The sequence below is a fragment of the Heterocephalus glaber genome, unplaced genomic scaffold (assembly GCF_053883595.1).
Source record: "Heterocephalus glaber isolate CG9 unplaced genomic scaffold, H.glaber_assembly_v1.0 deba00001457, whole genome shotgun sequence".
Lineage (NCBI taxonomy): Eukaryota > Metazoa > Chordata > Mammalia > Rodentia > Bathyergidae > Heterocephalus > Heterocephalus glaber.
In genome coordinates this window covers 37,363,120-37,381,691 of record NW_028258305.1, presented here as the reverse complement: position 1 = coordinate 37,381,691, position 18,572 = coordinate 37,363,120, and the positions used below count along the sequence as shown (strand labels likewise).

Genomic DNA, 18,572 nt, shown 5'->3' with positions numbered 1-18,572 from the left:
AGGAACATGGGCAGCTGCTTAAGTTGGAAAAGGCAAGAAATGGATTCTCCCTGAGAGTCAGAAGGAGTGAAGCCCCGCTTGATACCTTCCTTACCCAGGGGGTCTGGTTTTGGTGCCTGATTTCCAGAATTATAAGATAATACATTTGTGTTGTTTTATGCCAGTAAGTTTGCTGCAGTTTATTTCAGCACCATCGGAAAACTAATGCATAAGGCAGAAATCTTTCCTAAGGTCACAGAGCTGGCAGGGGCAGAGGTTGAAACTGAACCCAGTTCTATTGGACTCCCAAAGAAGCTACGGACTGAATGTTGGTGTTCTCTTAAACCTCATATGTTGAAGCCCTAACTCCCAGGGTAGCTGTATTTTGAGAAATGAGGCCCTAAGGGTGAGGCCCAGATCTGACAGGATGAGTGGCCTCAAAAGAGAGAAGGGAAAAGAAAAAATATGAGAAAAGGAACAACATGGAAACAAAGTCTTGTAAATAGGGAAGGGTGGAGGGGGTGAAGGGAGGGCAGGGAATGGGGAAAAAATAAGAACCAAGATACATCATGCAAACATATAAGATCCCAGTGATGAATGTAACTGTGTTGTGTACCTAACATGGACCAATAAACTGAATGGGAAACAAAAAGAGAGAGAGAGAGAGGGAGAGAAGAATGAGATCTCTGTTGTAAGGACACAGCAAGAAGGTGGCTAACTTTGAGCCCTCGCCTGAAACTGACTACGCTGGCTTCTGACCTGGGACTTCCAGCCTCCAGAGTGGTCAGAAGTCAGTTTCTCTTGTTTAAGCCACGTAGTCCACAGTATTTTGTCATGATGAATACAGAGGTGAAGAGGCATTTCAGCAGAGCTGACAACCATAGCAAGAAGTGATATTGTTTGGCCAGGGCGGAGGGGTGTCCTGGTCCTGTCGTGAGCTGGAGGCACAGGTGCTGAGCTGGGCCCGAGGCCCTGGAGGGTGCTCCCCTGAGCCCAAGCTGAACTGCTCATAGCTGGAAAAGCCCAACCTGCATTCTCCTGGAGGATCAATAAGGACCTCCAGCCCTCAGTTCCCACAGGGACCGAGACTGCCCTTCAGGGACTAGAGCTGGCTGAGGCTTCTGCTGACAGTGGAGTGGACTGGGGTGTGAGCAAGACTTCTTACCCTGCTGGGGTGTAGCTGGGGAGCAAGGGGAGCCTTCTCTGCACCTGGAAGACAAAGTCCAGTTCTGCCGTGGCCGACCGTGGCTCCTGGGAAGTCACTGAATCAACCCCGGTCCTCATTCTCTCCATCTGCAAATTGGACCTCTTAGAGCTCTGGCAGGATTATCTGCATTGTCAGAAGCTGGAATCTAATCTGACTGGAAGGCCCTGTGCTGTACTAGGGGCTGCATGAATTTAATGCAACCGTGGAGTGAAGATGTATTCTTAGCTCAGATAGTTGCTCCCAATGGCTCGCCTGGTAAGTAGATGTCTGGGGCTGAGCCGTCTGTTCTGAGCGTGCACTGCAGCGGCTGTGGAGGAATTGGCTTCTGAGGCTCTTCCCCGAGGGGGCAGGAATCGGTGACCTGGGGCCTCCGGTGGGCAGTCCTTTCCAAGGAGCACCTTGCCCTTGCTACTCTCCTCTCCCCCTAGCTTCTCTCTCCTCCAGCTTCCTCCTGCCCCTCCCCAGGTGGGGTGTGGCTGAAGGACAGGACCTAGGGGCTTCTGAGCACAGAGAGCACCAAGCACCAGCAGCCTCCTCAAGTGATTCTTCCCGGCTTTGTTTTGAAAGTATCCTCAGTGACACATCTACTCATGATGCTATATTTATCTTCGAGAAAGGCAGGACATTTTTGAATGGATGTGATTTCAAGGTCCTTCCTTCCCTGCCCCCTCAAAAAAAATCTAATTCTTATTCATTTCTTCCTGCCTCTGCTTCTGTCTCTCACAAACTGCGTCAATGGCAACATACCACATGGCCACACTCATGCGCAAGTATGTTCACACACCCACAAAAGGCAATTGGTTCAACAGCTACTATTCCATGACTATCTATGGTTGATTCACACCTATCTACCATGATGGATAGAAAAATAGATCAGTAGTTGGGCAGGCAGACAGACAGGCAGGCAAACAGGAAGAGTAGAAAGCAAAAGCTCAGAGGAACTGGGCTTGATCATTTAGTTTTTAATTCCAAATCCACTGAGTACTCAGTGAGAGGCAAGTTGGCTGGGGGCAGCAAAGAGGCCTGGGACACATGTGCTGGGGCTGCAGCCCCGGCTGGGAGTGGGGGGAGTGGGGCTGGATCAGAATGAGCAGGTTGCAGCCAGGCGTGGTACCACATGCCTATAATCCCAGCAGTGATTCCAAGCTGAGACCTGGGGAAAGAAAACCCCAAAACAAAATTCAGGAGGACCAGGGCAAGCTGGTATAGTTATCTGACAGGAGGAGAAATGGCTTTGGTTCTGCCTTTAACCCATAGCAGAGGCCTCCAGTACAGGGCAGGGAATTCCTGCCAGGGGTGCTGGGCTCTCTCACCATGACCAGGACATGGGGACTGTCAGAAACAGCACAGGCCTCCAGGAAGTAAGTCAGGGAGGCAAGCACATTACTCCAGTCTCCTTTAGCTGAATCATGGACAGATCTGAGGTTCAAGGGGCCCAAAGTTGAGACCTGGAGAACATTGATGGCAGGTTGGGGAGGGCCAGATAGCTGGGGAACTGTAGGAAAAGGGAGAAGGGGACCTGGAGAACTCAGCAGCAGGGGATCTCAGAGTGGAACTCAGGCTGTGATGGGGATGTGGGCACCCACCTGGGGCCCCTCCCAAGAGAACAGGGCTAGGACACTTGGAGAAAAGGACATCACTTAGTGTACAAAAGAGTGTGCAAATCTTGCCTGAGTTTGGGAGGCCTACCTGGTGTGATGACCAGCTCATCCAGGATGTCCCGAGGGCAAGGATGCTCACTGGGAAGAGAGGAGGGCACATGCTGTGGGGGTCCCTGGAGGCAAGGCCCTGGATACAAGGTTCACAGCTGTGGGATATAGGACAAGCACTGGAGTCAGAAGAGCGAGGTCTGTCGCTGACTAGCTTGGGGACCATGTGAAACTCACTTATCCCCTCAGAGCCTCAGTTTCTTTCAGTTAAGATAGTATTGAGCCTCAGTTATAATAGTATTGTCTAGGGCTTTGTAGGATCAAGTGAGCTGAGATATGCCAAAATGCTTTCCAGAAGTGCTTTTGAAATTATAAAGCACAAGTGTTGTTTTATTTTCCTAAAAAAAAAAGGCTGAGGGATATTGTGTAAAGAACATGGGCTTTGGAACCTAACAACTTGGTTGAAACTGTGATTATATGTAGTATGTGGCCCTATGTACTGTGTGGCCATGTGAAGGTTCTAGAGCAAAAGTGGATATGATTTCCTTTTCTCTAAAACCACACCCTGACCTTATTTCTGTAGCTTTAAACTTCATTACAGTATTCTTCTGTTGTTGGACGGAATATTCTATAAACATCAGTTAAGTTCAGTTATTGTTCAAGTCTTCAAGTCTAATAAATCTTGGAATCAGGTAGTATGGTTCTTTCAACTCTGTTCCTTTTTTCAAGATTGTTTTGGTTGTTCAAGTTCCTCTATTCTTTCACATAAACTTTAGAATCACCTTTTCAATTTTTATGAAAAAATTTAGCAGAGTTTTATTGGAATTGAATCAAATCTACAGATCAGTTTGAGGCAACTGGATCTCTTAATATTAGATCTTCCAACTCTCTCCATTTATTTAGGTCTTCTTGAAGTCTTTCATTAGAATTTTATAATTTTCACCATATAGATGTTACATATATTGGAAAATTTATACCTGGTATTTAATGTGTTTGGTTTTAATCTTCTCTTTCAGTCTGGTTTAGAGGCTTATTTATTTTATTCATTTTCTTCATAGGAGCAGTTTTTCATTTCACTGAGTTTTTTCTACTGTTTTTCTGATTCCATTTTCATTGATTTCTGTTTTTTTCCTATTATTTATGTATTTACTTTTCACACAGGATCTCACTGTGTAGCCCAGGCTAGCCTCGAATTTGTGATGGTCGTCTAGTGCTGGAATTACAGGTGTGTGCCATGATACCTGGTATTCTTTTATTATTTCTTTCCTTCTGCCTGCCTTAAGTTTAATTTGCTTTTCTATTCTAGTTTCCTAAGGCAAAAGCAGGTCATTTATTTTATACTTTTCCTCTTTTCTAGTCTACATGTGTGATGCTATACAGCCCCCTCCCCAATCTGAACACTCAAACAGTTCACATAAAGCTTGATATGCTCTGTTTTTACTTTCATTCAGTTTAATTTTTTTCCAATTTTCTGTTACCTCCTCTTTGACCCACAGGTTATTTAAAAATATTGTTTTAAAATTTCCAATTGTTTGATATATTTGAGGTTCTTTCAGATATCTTTTAGATTTTGATTTCTAGTTTAATTTTGATATACTCAGAAAAATATTTTCTATTATTTAAATTCCTTTAAATGTGTTAGTTTTTAAATAGCCCTGAGTATAATTTATTTCATGAATTTTCCATATGTTATTAAAAAGAATGAGCATCCTCCTCTTATTGGGTAGAAATCTCTATAAACACCACATAGGTGAAGTTTCTGTTCAGATTTTCTGTACCCTAGAGATTTTCTGTCTACTTTTCTATTAGTTATTTAGAGAGGACCATTGCAGCTGCTAAGTACAATGTGTGGAATATTTTTTTTTTTTGGTACTGGGGATCAAACTCGGGTCCTTGGGCTTGCGCAGCAGGTGGTGAAACCACTAAGCTAAATCCCCAGCCCTTGCTAAGTACAATGTGAATTTTCCTATTATCCTTTCAGTTATGTCAGGTTTTGCTTCACATATTTTTAAACTCTCATTTTAGATGGACACATATTTAGGATTATTACATTTTGTAGTAAATTACCCTGTAATAACAGTATACTGTCCTCCTCTGGCACTAGTAATATTGCTTGTTCCAAAGTTAATTTTGTCTGATATTAATGGGGTCACTCCAGAATTATTTTTAAACAGTGTTTGCATAATATTATGTATTTCCCATTATTTCAGTTTTATCCTGTTTATGCCTTCCTATGAAAATGCAGAATATAATTTTGTCTTAAAAAATCCAATCTGACAATTGGATCTTTTAATTGGTGCACATGTTAGTCTGCTAGGAGTGCTGTAATGAATTTTCCAAGATTGAGTGGCTTAAACAATAGCAATTAATTTTTTTACAGTTCTAGAGGATGAAAGGCCAAGGCCAAGGTTTTAGTACAAGTTTTGTTTTCTCCTGAGGCCTCTGTTCTTGGCTTGTGGATGGCTGCTCTTCACACTCCTCAAATGGCCTTTTCTCCTCTGTGAGCATTCCTCCTGTCTCTTCCTCTTCACATAAGGAACCAGAAATCCTAGATTAGGGCCGTACCCTGATAATCTCATCTAACCTCAATTACCTCTTTAAAGGCCCTAAGTCTAAGAACAGTCACATAGGCATTGGGTATTAGGGACTCAACATTTGGATTTTGGAAGGGCGTCATTGAGTCTATACAGTGTATATGGGAATTTATATTTAATGTAATTATTAAGAGGTTGGATTAAAGTCTATACTCTTGCTAGCTGTTTTCTATTTGTTCCATTTTTCTTTTTTCATATTGAATATTTCATATTTTTCTATTTTAGGTCTACTTTGGGGTTATTTTTATTTCATTTTAAATTTATTTTAGCAGTTCCTATAAGGTTTATAATATAAATATTAAATTGATTACAGTTTACCTTCAAAAACTATCCTACTGCTTCATTTGTACTGTAAGCATCTTATAACATATTCTTCACTCTTCCCTCCCATTCCTTGTGGTATGGTGTCTTATATTTCCCTTTCCTTTGTGGTCCTTAAGACATTACTACTACTTTTGCTTCAGTCAGTCAGTCAGTCAGTTATCTTTTGAAACAATTAAAAATTTACATTCATGTATACTATTTCCATGCTCTTTATTCCTTTTTGTAGATCCTGGTTTCTGTTCATTATTAAATACTTTATTAAATTCTTTATTCAAAAAAAACCCCTCTTTATTTACTTGGAGTGCCAGTCTGCTAGTAATAATCTGTTTTTCTTTTTTCTAAAAAAAAGTTATTAGTTCCTTTATGTTTGAAAGATTTCACTGCAAGTAGAATTCCTAGAAATTTCCTGTTCTTTTTCAATACCTGAAAGATATTATTCCATTGTAATCTGACTTATATAGTTTCTGAAGAAGTCTACTGTATTGTATTTTTTGTTCCTCTGTATGTTATGTGTCATTTTTCTCTGGCTACCTTCAAATTTTTCTCAGTTCTTTGAATATGATACATTTAGGTTTCTTTCTCCTTACCCTTCATCTTCTTGATTTTCTTCTATTCTGTATGCACTTCTTTGATTGGTGGACCTGTGTTTTGGTATTTCTTTTTATGTATGTATGTATGTATATGTATTGCAGCACTTGGAATTGAACCCAGGGCCTAATGCATGCTAAGCAAGCAATCTACCACTGACTTACAACTCCAGCTCTTTTTATTTTATTTTGAGACAGGGTTTTGCTAATTTACCCAAACTTGCCTCAATCATATGATCCTGCTTCAGCCTCCTGAGTAGCTGAAATTAAAGGCATGTGACTCAGCACCAAGCTCACTCTGTTACTTAACAGCCAGTATCTTTTCAGATATTCCTTCTGCCTTGTTCTTTCTCTTCACCTTCTGGAATTTCAGTTGTATCTATAGTAGGCTGTTTGACATTGTCCCACAGCTCATGTTCAGCTTTTCACTTGTTTCCTTCTTTGTGCTTCATTTTGGGTAATTTCTATGGGTTTGTCTTCAAGTCCACTGTTTTTTTCTTCAGCTGCATCAGATCTACTGATGAATCTTTGAATGACATTATCCATTTGTTTTCTATTTCTAGCATTTCTACTTTTCTCCCCTTTTTAAAAATTATCTTCTTGCCCATACATATTGTCCACTTGTCCTAAAACAACATAGTCACCATAGTTATTTTAAACTTCTTGTCTAGGGCAGAGAAGCTCAGCCAGTCCCAGCACCTAGAGGGAAGCTCCCCCACTGCCATCCCAGGCTCCTAAGGCAGAGAAGGTGAGCTGCGTGGGTGCCAGAAGCAACCCCCCACCCCATGGAAATGAGAAGACACATAAACAAGCCTCAAAAACAGACTTCCAGATCACCTACAGCAACCCCAAAGGGAAATGAGATGGAACAGTCTGATACTCAACCACCTGGACTCTCTGATCTCGCAACAAAAGAGGATCTGGGAAAAATGAAATCAGAAATAATTACTCAGATAACAGCAAAGATTTTGTTCATGGTGCAAGACATGATTAATAAATCTAGAGAGGACACAGATAAAAAAAATAGAGGATCTGAGGAACATGATGGAATCCCAACATAGGAAACAAATGGAATCCATAAAACAGATACAAACAGATTTCCAAGAGATTAAAAACTCCATCAAAAGTCTGCACAGCAGAATGAACCAATGTGAGGATAGAATTTCACATATAGAAGATAAGATTGCAATTAGTGAGGAGGAAAAAAAAAGTTGCTTTAAAATCATAAGGGAACATGAGAAATCAATCCAGCAGCTGCTAGATGATGCAAAGAAGAATAACATAAGACTGATTGGAGTCAGTGAAGAAAGAAGAGAGAGTGCAGATGACATAAAAAAACTGTTCACAGAAGTGATGGCAGAAAACTTCCCAAGCAGGGGAAAAGAACTTGACATACAGATAAGTGAGGCATATAGGATTCCAGCCAGCCTTAATCAAAAAAAAAATCTACACATAGGGATATAATAGTTAGGATTCCAGAAATCCAACAGAAGAACAAAATTCTACAAGCAGTGAGAGAAAAGAAACAAATCACATACAAAGGAAAGCCCATCAGAATCACAGAAGACTTCTCAGTGCAAACCCTCAAGGCAAGAAGAGCTTGGAGTGATGTATTTCAAGCCCTAAAGGAAAACAGCCTCCAACCCTGACTGATGTACCCTGCAAAGCTATCTTTCAAAATTGATGGAGAAATAAGATACTTTCATGATAAAGAGCACCTCAGGAACTTCATGAATACTAAACCAGCACTCCAAAAAATTTTAGACAATACCCTAGGAAAAGACAGTGAGGATCACAACCCCAGGAAACCCAGCAGAATGAATCCATTGGACATGACAAATTAAACGCAAAGCGGGAGAATCCAGCAAAAAGAAAAGTCATGACAAGGCTTTTAAAACTTTTTACTTCATTTCCCTAATGAGTGTATAATTCAATCTTTTTTTTTGAAAGGGCAGAAAACAACATTTAATGCATCTTAACCCTCAAAACAAGCAAGGGTAGCAATTCTAATATCAGACAAGGCAAACTTCTAGTTAAAACTGATTAGAAAAGAAGGTCACTGCATACTAAGGGAAAAATACAACAAGAAGAGATAACATTGATAAATGGAAAAAATGGAAATAAAGTCTTTGTAAATAGGGAAGGGTGGAGGGGGTGAAGGGAGGGCTAGGAATAGGGAAAAAATAAGAACAAAGATGCATTATGTAAAAGTACAATTCCCAATGAGAAATGTAATTGTGTTGTATACCTACAATGTACCAATGAAAGAATTTAATAAAGTGCAAAAAAAAAACCCATATATGAACCAAATACTTGAGTACTCATCTTCATAAAACAAAAACTGCTGAAATTAAAAGATCAAATAAACATTAGCACAATTATAGTAGGGGACTTTAAAAGTCCACTTTTGCAAAGTGACAGATCAACTAAGCAAAAAATCAATAAAGAAATTTCAGAGCTCAACTATACCCTTGAACCATGGATTTAATAGATATATCCAGGATATTTGGCCCCTCTAAATCAGAGTATACATTCTTTTCAGCATTACATGGTAATTTTTCTGAAATAGAAGACATACTAGTCCAAAAAGCCTGCTTTAAGTAAATATAAAAGAATTGAAATCATCCCAAGCATACTATCAGACTACTGTGCAATGAAAATAGAAATCAATGACAGAAGAAATTTCTTAAAAGGCAAAAAAAAGCTCCTGGAAAATTAACAACATACTTCTAAACAACCAATGGGTCACAGAAAAAATCAAAGGAGAAATTGAAAAATTTATGAAAATTAATGACAATGGCTGTACAATTCAACCAAACTTGTGAGACATTAAGAAAGCAGTCCTAAGAGGAAAATTCATTGCTTTCCTTTGTATGTGATTTGTTTCTTTTCTCTAACTACTTGTAGAATTTTGTTCTTCTGTTGGGTTTCTGGAATCTTAACAATTATATGCCTATGTGTAGATTTTTTTTGATCAAGGCTAGCTGGAGTCCTATATGCCTCGCTTATCTGTATGTCAAATTCTTTTCCCCTATTTGGGAAGTTTTCTGCCATCACTTCTGTGAACAGTTTTTTTTTATGTCATCTGCACTCTCTCCTTTTTCTTCATTAACTCCAATCAGTCTTATGCTACTTTTCTTTGCATCATCTAGTAGCTGCTGGATTGAATTCTCATGTTCCCTTATAATTTTGAAGCAATTTTTCTTTTCCTGGTCACTAATTGCAATCTTATCTTCTATGTCTGAAATTCTGTCTTCACATTGGCTCATTCTGCTGCATAGACTTTCAATAGAGTTTTTAATCTCCTGGAAATCTGTTTGCATCTGTTTTTCCATTTGTTCCCTATGTTGGCATTCCATCATGTTCCTCAGCTCCTCTATTTTTTTTATCTGTATCCTCTCTAGATTTATTAATCATATCTTGCACTATGGGCAAGATCTTTGGTGTTATGTGAGAAATTATTTCTGATTTCATTTTTTCCAGATCCTCCTTCGTTGCTAGTTCAGGGAGTCCAGGTTGTTGAGTATCAGAATGTTCCAACTTGTTTCCCTTTGGGGTTGCTGTAGGTGATCTGGAAGTCTGGTTCTGTGGCTTGTTTACCTGTCTTCTCATTTTGATGTGTGTTGGCGGGGAGTAGGGTGGGTCTGTGTTCCTGGCGCCCGCGCGGCTCACCTCCTCTGGGCTTGGAGCTGTGGCATGCCTACCCGGAAGCCTCCTGCTGCCTGTGAGCTGTGGGGAACAGATCTGGTGGTCTCCCCTGGGCTTGAAGCCATGGCACGCCTACCTGGAAGCTGAGGAAAATTCATTGCAAACAGTGCTCACACACTGCTCCCAGAACAGAGGAGGCTTCTGGGTTGATGTGCTGCAGCTCCCGGTGCAGAGTAGGAGACATCTGGGACAACCTACCACCACTCCTAGCACAGAGGAGGTGAGCCACGTGGGCATCAGCACTGCCCCCCGCCCCAACTAAGAAAAGCCCAGGTCCTGATGGCTTCACTGATGAATTCTACAAGACATTTAGAGAGGAACTCTAATTCAATCTTGTTATTGCACTGATTAGTATTTTTCTGATTCTAGAGTTGCACACCTTTCCTTGTGCTATACTGGCTATTTATCATCTTCTTATGTCTACATTTTAATTGGGTGGTCTATTAATGAGCTCTAAGAATTCTTTATATATTCTGGTCATAGGTTATATACATTGTAAATATGGTCTGTTTAAGGACTACTTTTCATTTTAATGATGTCATTTGAAGTTCTAAATTTGGATGGAATCGCATTTACCATTTTTTTCTTTTATACATCATGCTTTTTGTATCTTCGGAAGTTGTTGCCTACTCTAAATTCATAAACATTTTCCCTTATAATTTCTTCTTAAAGTTTTATACTTTTAGGCTTTCTTATTTAGGTTCATAGATCCCTTCAAGTTATTTTCATGTATGGAAAGAAAGGGTTGAGGTTAATTTTTCATATACGGATACCAGGTGTTCTAGTGCCATTTGCTGAAAACACTATCAGTTCCTCAGCTCTTGAATCGAGTTTATATTCTATAAAATGTTAATGTTAAAAATCTTTCAAAACTCAGTGGACCATATATGTGTGGTTCTATTTCTAGATTCTCTGTTTTATTCCATTGATCCATATGTCTTTCCTTACACCAACACTGCCTTGATTACTGTAGCTCTAGAAGAAGTCTTAAAATTAAGTACTAAACATCTTCCAACACTGTTTTTTGTCTTTTTTTTTTCTTTTTTTAACTTTCCTAGGTTCTTTGTACTCCTACATAACTTTTAAATTTCAATATCCAATTCTTCATTTATAGCAAGTATACACAGACCTGAATTTTTATATATACCTTGTGTTTTCTAATCCTGCTAAATTCAAATACAAGTTCTAGGGACTTCTAGAGATTTCTTAGTATTTTCTCTGTAGATGATCATTTCATCTACATGTAAAGATTTTGCTTCTGCCATGCCAATCCTATCCTAGTTGTGTCACTTTATTGCCAGATTATTTTGGTGGGGCTTAGGTTTCAAAGTTTAATGGACAGATAAAGAGTATGCATATCTGTCCTTGTTCCCCACTTTAAGGAGAAAGCATTGTATCTTCTCCATTCATATAAGGCATTCTCGCTGGAAGTATGGAGTACATGTCTTTAATCTGTTGAGAAGGTTCTGTTCTACTTCTAGGCTCCTGATAGCTTTTACCATGAACGGCTGTAGAATTTAGTCCAATACTCTTTCTCCAACTAGCGACAGGATCATATGGCTTTTTCCTTTCCTCTGTTAAAATGATGACTTTTGGGGGTGGATCTTTCAATGCTGAACCAACACTGCCATCCCTATAACAAAACCACTTTCTACATCCTGCCAGATCTGACTTCTAATAGTTTGTTTTGTTAAACAAATTTCTGTCTATGTTCATATATTTTTCTTCTATTGTCTTTATCCAGTTTTAGGATTAGCACAATGTTGAGTTCCTAAAATGAGGGGAGAAGTGTTCCTTCTTTTTTCTGCTTTGTTTGATATAATTTATCTGTTAAAATGTTTAGGAGCCTGCTGTTGTCATATAGGTAGGTTTTCAAGTTAGGAATATACCTTTTTTAATAGGTGCTATTCAAATTTTATATTTCCTCCAGAGTTAGTTTCATTAATTTGTCTTCCAAGTTACTTCTCAGAAGTTGTCAAATTTATTTCAAAAAAGATTTTTGTAATATGCTTTCTATATCCTTTTAAATTCTGTAAAATCTGTGGTAATGTCTCCTAGTTCTTAATATTGTAATTTAAAAAATGTATAACTGATATTGTATAACAGGAAGAAAAGGTCTAAAAGAGCAGGGGAATTGGGAGGGGTAGGGGAAGGGAAAAAAGGGAAAGGAAAAAATATGAGAAGAGGAAAAAAATGGAAACAAGGTCTTTGCAAATAGGGAAGGGTGGAGGTGGTGAAGGGAGGGCAAGGGAAGGGTAAAAAAATAAGAACCAAGATATTCATGTAATGGTACAAGATCCCAATGATGAATGTAACTGTATTTTATACCGAAAATGTACCAATAAACTTAATGGGGGGGGAGTACTAATCAAAAAAACCCCAAAAAACTTCTTGTCTGATGGTTTCAATATCTGCATCATGTTTGAGCTTAGTTCTATTGATTGCCATGTCTCTTGATAGTGTGCTGGGTTTTTTTTCTTTATGTGCTTTGTAATTTTTATGGAAAGCTGGACAGCTTGTGTAGAACAATAGAGACTGAGGTAAATAGTATTTACAGCTGGAAATGTTCAAGCCTTATCTCTTACCAAGTCTTCATTATGGAGGGTTGAACAGTCTACTCGGGAGTTGAGCTTTGTGGTTGTTATAGTCACCTCTAGTGCACTTCAGGCTTCACATTTCTCCCGGATTACTTGTGTTTTGTAGCTGATTTGCCAGAGGGTTTTTCTGTCCCACTCTCAGATTTAGGATTTCCTTGTAAGCCCACAGCTTAAAGAAAATCACTCTGCTTTTGAATTTCCCCCAGCAATTGATTGCTGTTCCTTGTTAGGCAACACTTTTTGGCCTGGAGGTGGGGCTTGAGGAAAGAGTGAACAGCATCCTTGTTGTTCTGCTTCAGTGTGACTCTTAAGCAGAAGGTCTGTTCCTCTGTCTTGGGGCTGGGGATATTTCAGTAGTCCTGCCCCACACCTCATCTACAGAAGACTGCTGGTCTGCATGTAATTTTACTCCTCATCCAGAGATAGAGAGTTTTTATTTTTCCCTTCTCCGGGCTGAGGTAAGGCTTCACCCAAGTCCCAAAGACAACAGGATTTGCTGCCCCTTTCCTAATGGGTCTCTTCCCCGCCAAAGGGATTTAGGGAGAAGGGTCTTTTCAGAACTCAGGGCTTTTCTTGAAGCACTGTTCTTTTCTCCCAGACCCGAACCAGGAGAGGGATTTGTATGGTTCTTTCCTCCACCGTTATTTCTTGTGAGAATTTAATGTGGTCCTTGGAGAGGAGCCTGAAAGTGGGGGTGTACTCCCCTTATGTCCGCAGCTCTCACGGCATTTATTCAGTCATTCAGGCCGCACACGTGGCCCTTAGGAAGCTGTTCAGAAGTTGGATTGAATTATTTCCGCTCTGTGCAGTCTGATGAGTAAGCAACCACCCCGTCCTCTTTCCCTTTGCTGGCACCTGGTATCTGTTGCATTTTGAATTAGCTTTTTTCCCTGCAACTCCACTTCTCTGATTAGTTAATGAAAATATTTCATTTTTCAGATTATTTGGCTATTTCTTTTGTAAGAGTGAGGGTAATGCTTTTTGTGGCTACCTATACACTAACCAGGAGGCCAAATCCCCTGTAGCCTTTTGAACTTAAAAGTCTAGAAACTTACTTTATTTAGAAATGTTAAGTAATCTTTAAAAAGCTAACTTATATTTTTTTTTTTTGGGTTCTTTGAGAGTACAAATCATTCAATGCATAAAGTAGGAGACTAATATGTATCTTCGTGTTATAGGCAGCTAAGTTAGATAGAAATTAACATACAGTCTGAGGGGGACTGGGCTCATGGAAGTCAGTGAAAAATAAAGAGATCAGAACTGTGGCTGGAGGTGCTCCTGAAGAAGAGAAAGGCTCAAGCTAAAGTCACAAAGCCAGACTTGCATACTTTCCTAAGGCATAAAAGGCAACTTGAGACTATACTGTCATAGGTACCACCCAGTCCATTAAGTCCAGCTATGCCTCAGACACCCAGGTGGATGACCAGACCACCTACACCCATCCCTTCCCCAAATGTTCCTGTTTCAGAAGTCACAGACAAGCCAAGGTTAATGATGTCAGCCATATATATATATATATAACATGCCTGCTTCCCTATTGGATCAATATTAGCTAAGACCCACATTGTACCCCCATTGTGACTTTGCTGTATAAATTACCCCTTTCCAAAGGCCTCGGTGGCTATTCCTATTTCCCAGTAAGCCTTTCCTACCCTTAACATCCTTTGTCCTTTGGAATTCATTCTTTGATTTCAGGGGGCACGAACTTGGGAAGTTATAGTTCTCCTATATCATTAGTTTTTATCTCATGCTCTAGCTTTTTATTTGTTATTTGTTCTTATACACTTTTAAATTTAAGTTTTGAGGGACACCCTCCTTCCTGGGTCTCTTTCTGTATCTCTTAGACAGAAGCTATCTTTCCCTCAATAAATATTTCCTCCTCTTAAAATAAATAAATAAATTTAAGTTTTGAAGAGCATATACTATCACATGTTCCAAAAATCAAAAGAATGTCCTTTCCATTCCTATTCCCCTGCTGCCTTGTTCTCTAGACTGGAAGTCAGTATTACTAGTTTCTCGTTGTCCTTTCAGAAATATTTTATGCAATTACGAGAAAATATCTAGGCATTATTTTCCACCTATTTTTCACAGCTGGTAGCATATTTTACACACTGTTCTGTCGTCTTTCTTTTTAAAAAATAAAAATATAAGTTTTGGAGATCTTTCTTGATCAGTGTAAAATATTTCTCATTTCACAGCTGTGGAGTATTCTCTTCTATTGGGTCTTGCATTTATTTAGCTACATACCATTTACTTAAGCATCTCCCCTGATGGACATTTAGGCTGGTTACTGCCTTTGATATTGTTTACAAACAGTGCCAATATGTCACTTCCTCAATATGTCATTTCCTGCTGGGCAGAGATTATCTGCAGGATCAAACACTGCTCACGAAATTCCTGGGCCTAAGAATGTACTCATTTGTGTTCTAGCCATTGCCAAACTGCCCCCTACAGGTGCTGTACCAGTTTAGATTCCCTCCTATACAAATCCTAAGAGTTGTCTGTTTCCTACATTTCTGCCAAAATAGAACACTCCTCAACTTTTGGATATTTGCCAATATGATGGGACAAAAATAGTATCTCAGTGCAGTTTTAATTTGTGCTTATCTTGGTAGGAGTTAAACTGAATGTCCTTAATTGATTAAAGAGACATTTTGCTTCCTTTTTCTGTTCTCCAGCGCTCAGAGAGGGCTCTGAGGGGTGTGGATGGAGACGTAGGATAGGCTCTGCCTGCTCCAAATTCAGCCCGATGGTTCTATTTTCACTATTTTGTGTACATCAGGGCTCCTGCATGAACTTTATTGTGAGATAAATGTTTGTTACATTTAAAAAGCAAGACGATTATTGATGGAATGCAGTGTGTCTTCGAATCACTTTTGACGGGTGGTGAGAGCTAGAGACTCCTGTTGTACCCCTTGCTTCCTTCCTTAGCTCTCAGGTTCCTGACAGTCAAGTGACTAAAGTGGTGAGGGTTTCTAGGCGGAGAGAGGAGAAAGGGCTCAGCAACCCTCCAAGACATTTCCCGAGCAGTGGGAAGCATGGCCTCTTGCATCTAACATGTGAGCCTGGGGGCAGGCCAGCTCAGCTCGCCTCTCTGGGCTCGGTGGCCCGGCCTCCACCACGTGTCAGTCAGACAAGCTTGTGATTCCCAGTGAGGAGCTGCTCCTGGCTGACTAGGGGAGGGCATCTGTGCTTTGGGCTAAGCAGGACCTGCCCCGGAGAGGGCCTTTAACCCTCTACCCTGAAGATCTACAGGTTTTTTTCTTCCAATGTGGTGTAGACATAGGGAAAGGACTCAGGAGTCTGTGACTTGGCCAACATCTGGGAGGACATAAGGGAATAACTGCCGAGTCCGAGAAGAGACAGGGATAGAGTGCTCAGGACAGGAGGTCGGGGCCTGAGCATAAATCTCAGGGAATGAGTTGAACTCTTGCAACAGAGAGTTTTAGCCAATCTAATCTCATGCTTAGGGGCAGTGGAAGCCTGCTCATTTGTGGATTGCAAACAATACTCTGTGCCTCAAAGATGAAAGAAGTTGGCTTGCACTTGCCTAGCCCCTCCCTTCTGTCTCCCCACTGTGGTCCCCTGGGTGCTGGCTGGGACCTTCCTCTCTGTCCAGTGGGGGCTGTGATGAGCTTGCTCCTGACAAGGACGAAGACAGCCCCTCCTCAGTGCCTGCCTCTCTGGCCCTGTACTACTACATCCCTCCTGAGATAGAACCCTAACCCAATGGTGGCCACATTTTGAATTTCTCCTCTATTCGGTGACACCGTCAAAGCTGCAGGTTCTTGGACACCTCCTTGGCAAGAACCGTAGATGTGCAGAAAGCACCAGAGCCTGCAGAGCCCACAGAGGCTCAACCTGCCCAGAGCTGTCCCTCATCTGTTTGCTTCCTGGCCTCTGAGGGTCTGGGGTCCTTAGGGTCAATGCCTCCAGAGGTGGAAGAGAGTGGGGGGCTGTGGTAGTGGCAGGTAGATACCCCAGGTTGCCCACAGCTAACTGACCAAATGTTTGTTACATACCAGGTGCTGCTTAAGCTCAGTAAGCTTATGGTCTCGGCAGAGCCTTGTAGCATCCCTTCCAGGTAAGACAACTCATTCCCCATCTAAGTGGCGAGGAAACCAAGGCCCTAGCTTCTAACACGAGCATCCCTCTGAAAGCCAGTCATTCAGAGGGGCCAGGGGCTGGCGCTCCTCAGCTCTACTGCACTCTATCCAGAGACCACTGGGCACAGACTCGGCCTTCTCCCCAGCCTGCTTTACAGTGAGACTCCCAGAGGGGAGAAAGAAGAAGCGGAGCGGAACAAGCGGAGGTCACAGGTGTGCTCCGGTCTGCACATTTGGCTGCCCCAGAGGCTCCCTGGGAACATTTGGGGATGAGAGGATTAGAGCCCACCAGGCTGCAAATGCAATTCCTAAAGGAGTTCAGGCAAGAGGAGGATTAGCCCAGGATTTGGACAAAGTTCTCCCCAAATCCCTCTGGCTCTTGGCAAAGATTAGTTGCAGATTGGAAGAGGTCCTGGTGTGGGAGGCAGACAGAGTGAGGCCTGAGGTGTCTGATCTCCAGAGAGCGAGGCCGGGCCTCCTGCAGAGCTGTGGGCTTGGCTGGTGGCTCCAGGCCTGGTCCCGCCCCTCCTGGGGCTGGAGAAGTTGCCAGAAAGCAAGGCCCGGGCCTAGGGATCAGGGATGAGGCCTGACCCTGCTCCACCCTGCCGGCGCTTCCCTCGGTCAGGAGCCCCTTGCCTACCTGTGCCCTCCCTCGGAAGGACCCAGAACTCAGGTTAAGGTGCTGTGCTACATGCTGCCCCTCACCCAACAGGGTAAGAGCACAAGAAATAACCCTGTGGGTCTCCTCACTCAAGGTCCTACCGGCTCTTGGTCTGTAGGTGACAGCCTGAGACAGAAGACTCTTCCACAGCCCCATGCTGCCACCTGGAGGTCCCAGGGAAGGGCAGGAAAATGACTGCAGACCGGAAATGGCCGGGATGTGACAAGAGCTATTAGGTATGGGATCTTTCCTAGGCACCAGCCTACCACTTGACACCATTCATTTCACTTGAGGATGAGATTCCTCATATCTTATTAAACAAAGTGGCCAGAGACATTATTTGGGTCATTTTCCTTAATCTGTACGGTTACCTTCTCAGGTAGAGTCGGTCCCTTCATCAAAGAGATCCAACACAACACAGTTCGGAGATATGAAGCAGCTTCCAAAGGTCAGAAGCAAGTACATGGCAGGTCTGGGATTTTCACTGAAGCTCTTGCTCACTCCTTCCCCACTCCTCAGAGCTCTGGGTTCTCTGCTGGCCCCTGGGAGGGAGCGTGGGTCTGACTGTGGAGACACACAAAGAGAATCGGGATCAGTGGTCCAGGAAGCAGCCATTGGTTTTCTAGCTTCACACTGTCTTCGCTTTGCCAAGAGAGCAGAGATTGACCAGCTATGGACAGACACCGAGGGCAAGACCATAGCTCTGCAGTCTCCAGGCTTATCCAAGACCTTTTCAAATAAGCAGTCACGTTCCCAGCCTACAGAAGTGCAGCCTGGGAGGAAGCACACCAACTCGGGAAACCCAGGTGAGGGAAATGTTTACAGTTTTATCGGTATGCTTTGTGTGTTTGCTTTATATTTCTTCCAGTGCCTTTAAACTACATTGTTTCTTTAAAAAATAACACCACTATAAGAAGGATCCTTAGAGATTTTTGACTCAGTGATAGAAGGAAGGGAGGAATCCATTCTAGGGAAACCGAGGCACAGAGAGGTGAGAGATGTTCCCATAGTCACAGTAGGCCACTGAATTGGGCCTGAAACGTAGATGCCCAGACACCAGCCTGTTGTCTTTCCACTCTGCCGCATGACCTCAGCGTGGCTGCAGGGCCAAGTGAGAGAAGGGCGAGCCTCGTGTGCCGGGAGCAAATGAGCAGGGGAAC

At 41.8% G+C, this 18,572-nt stretch overlaps 1 long non-coding RNA gene across 1 annotated transcript; it reads right to left on the bottom strand.

Moving 5' to 3' along the window:
* Nucleotides 1-2,134: 2,134 nt before the first annotated feature.
* Nucleotides 2,135-17,937, bottom strand: LOC147827034 (uncharacterized). Its single transcript, XR_015453053.1, has 3 exons — nucleotides 17,784-17,937; nucleotides 2,876-2,993; nucleotides 2,135-2,339 (listed from the first exon to the last, which is right to left on the bottom strand). It is a non-coding gene; the product is annotated as an uncharacterized LOC147827034 (long non-coding RNA).
* Between the last annotated feature and the right edge of the window lie 635 nt (nucleotides 17,938-18,572).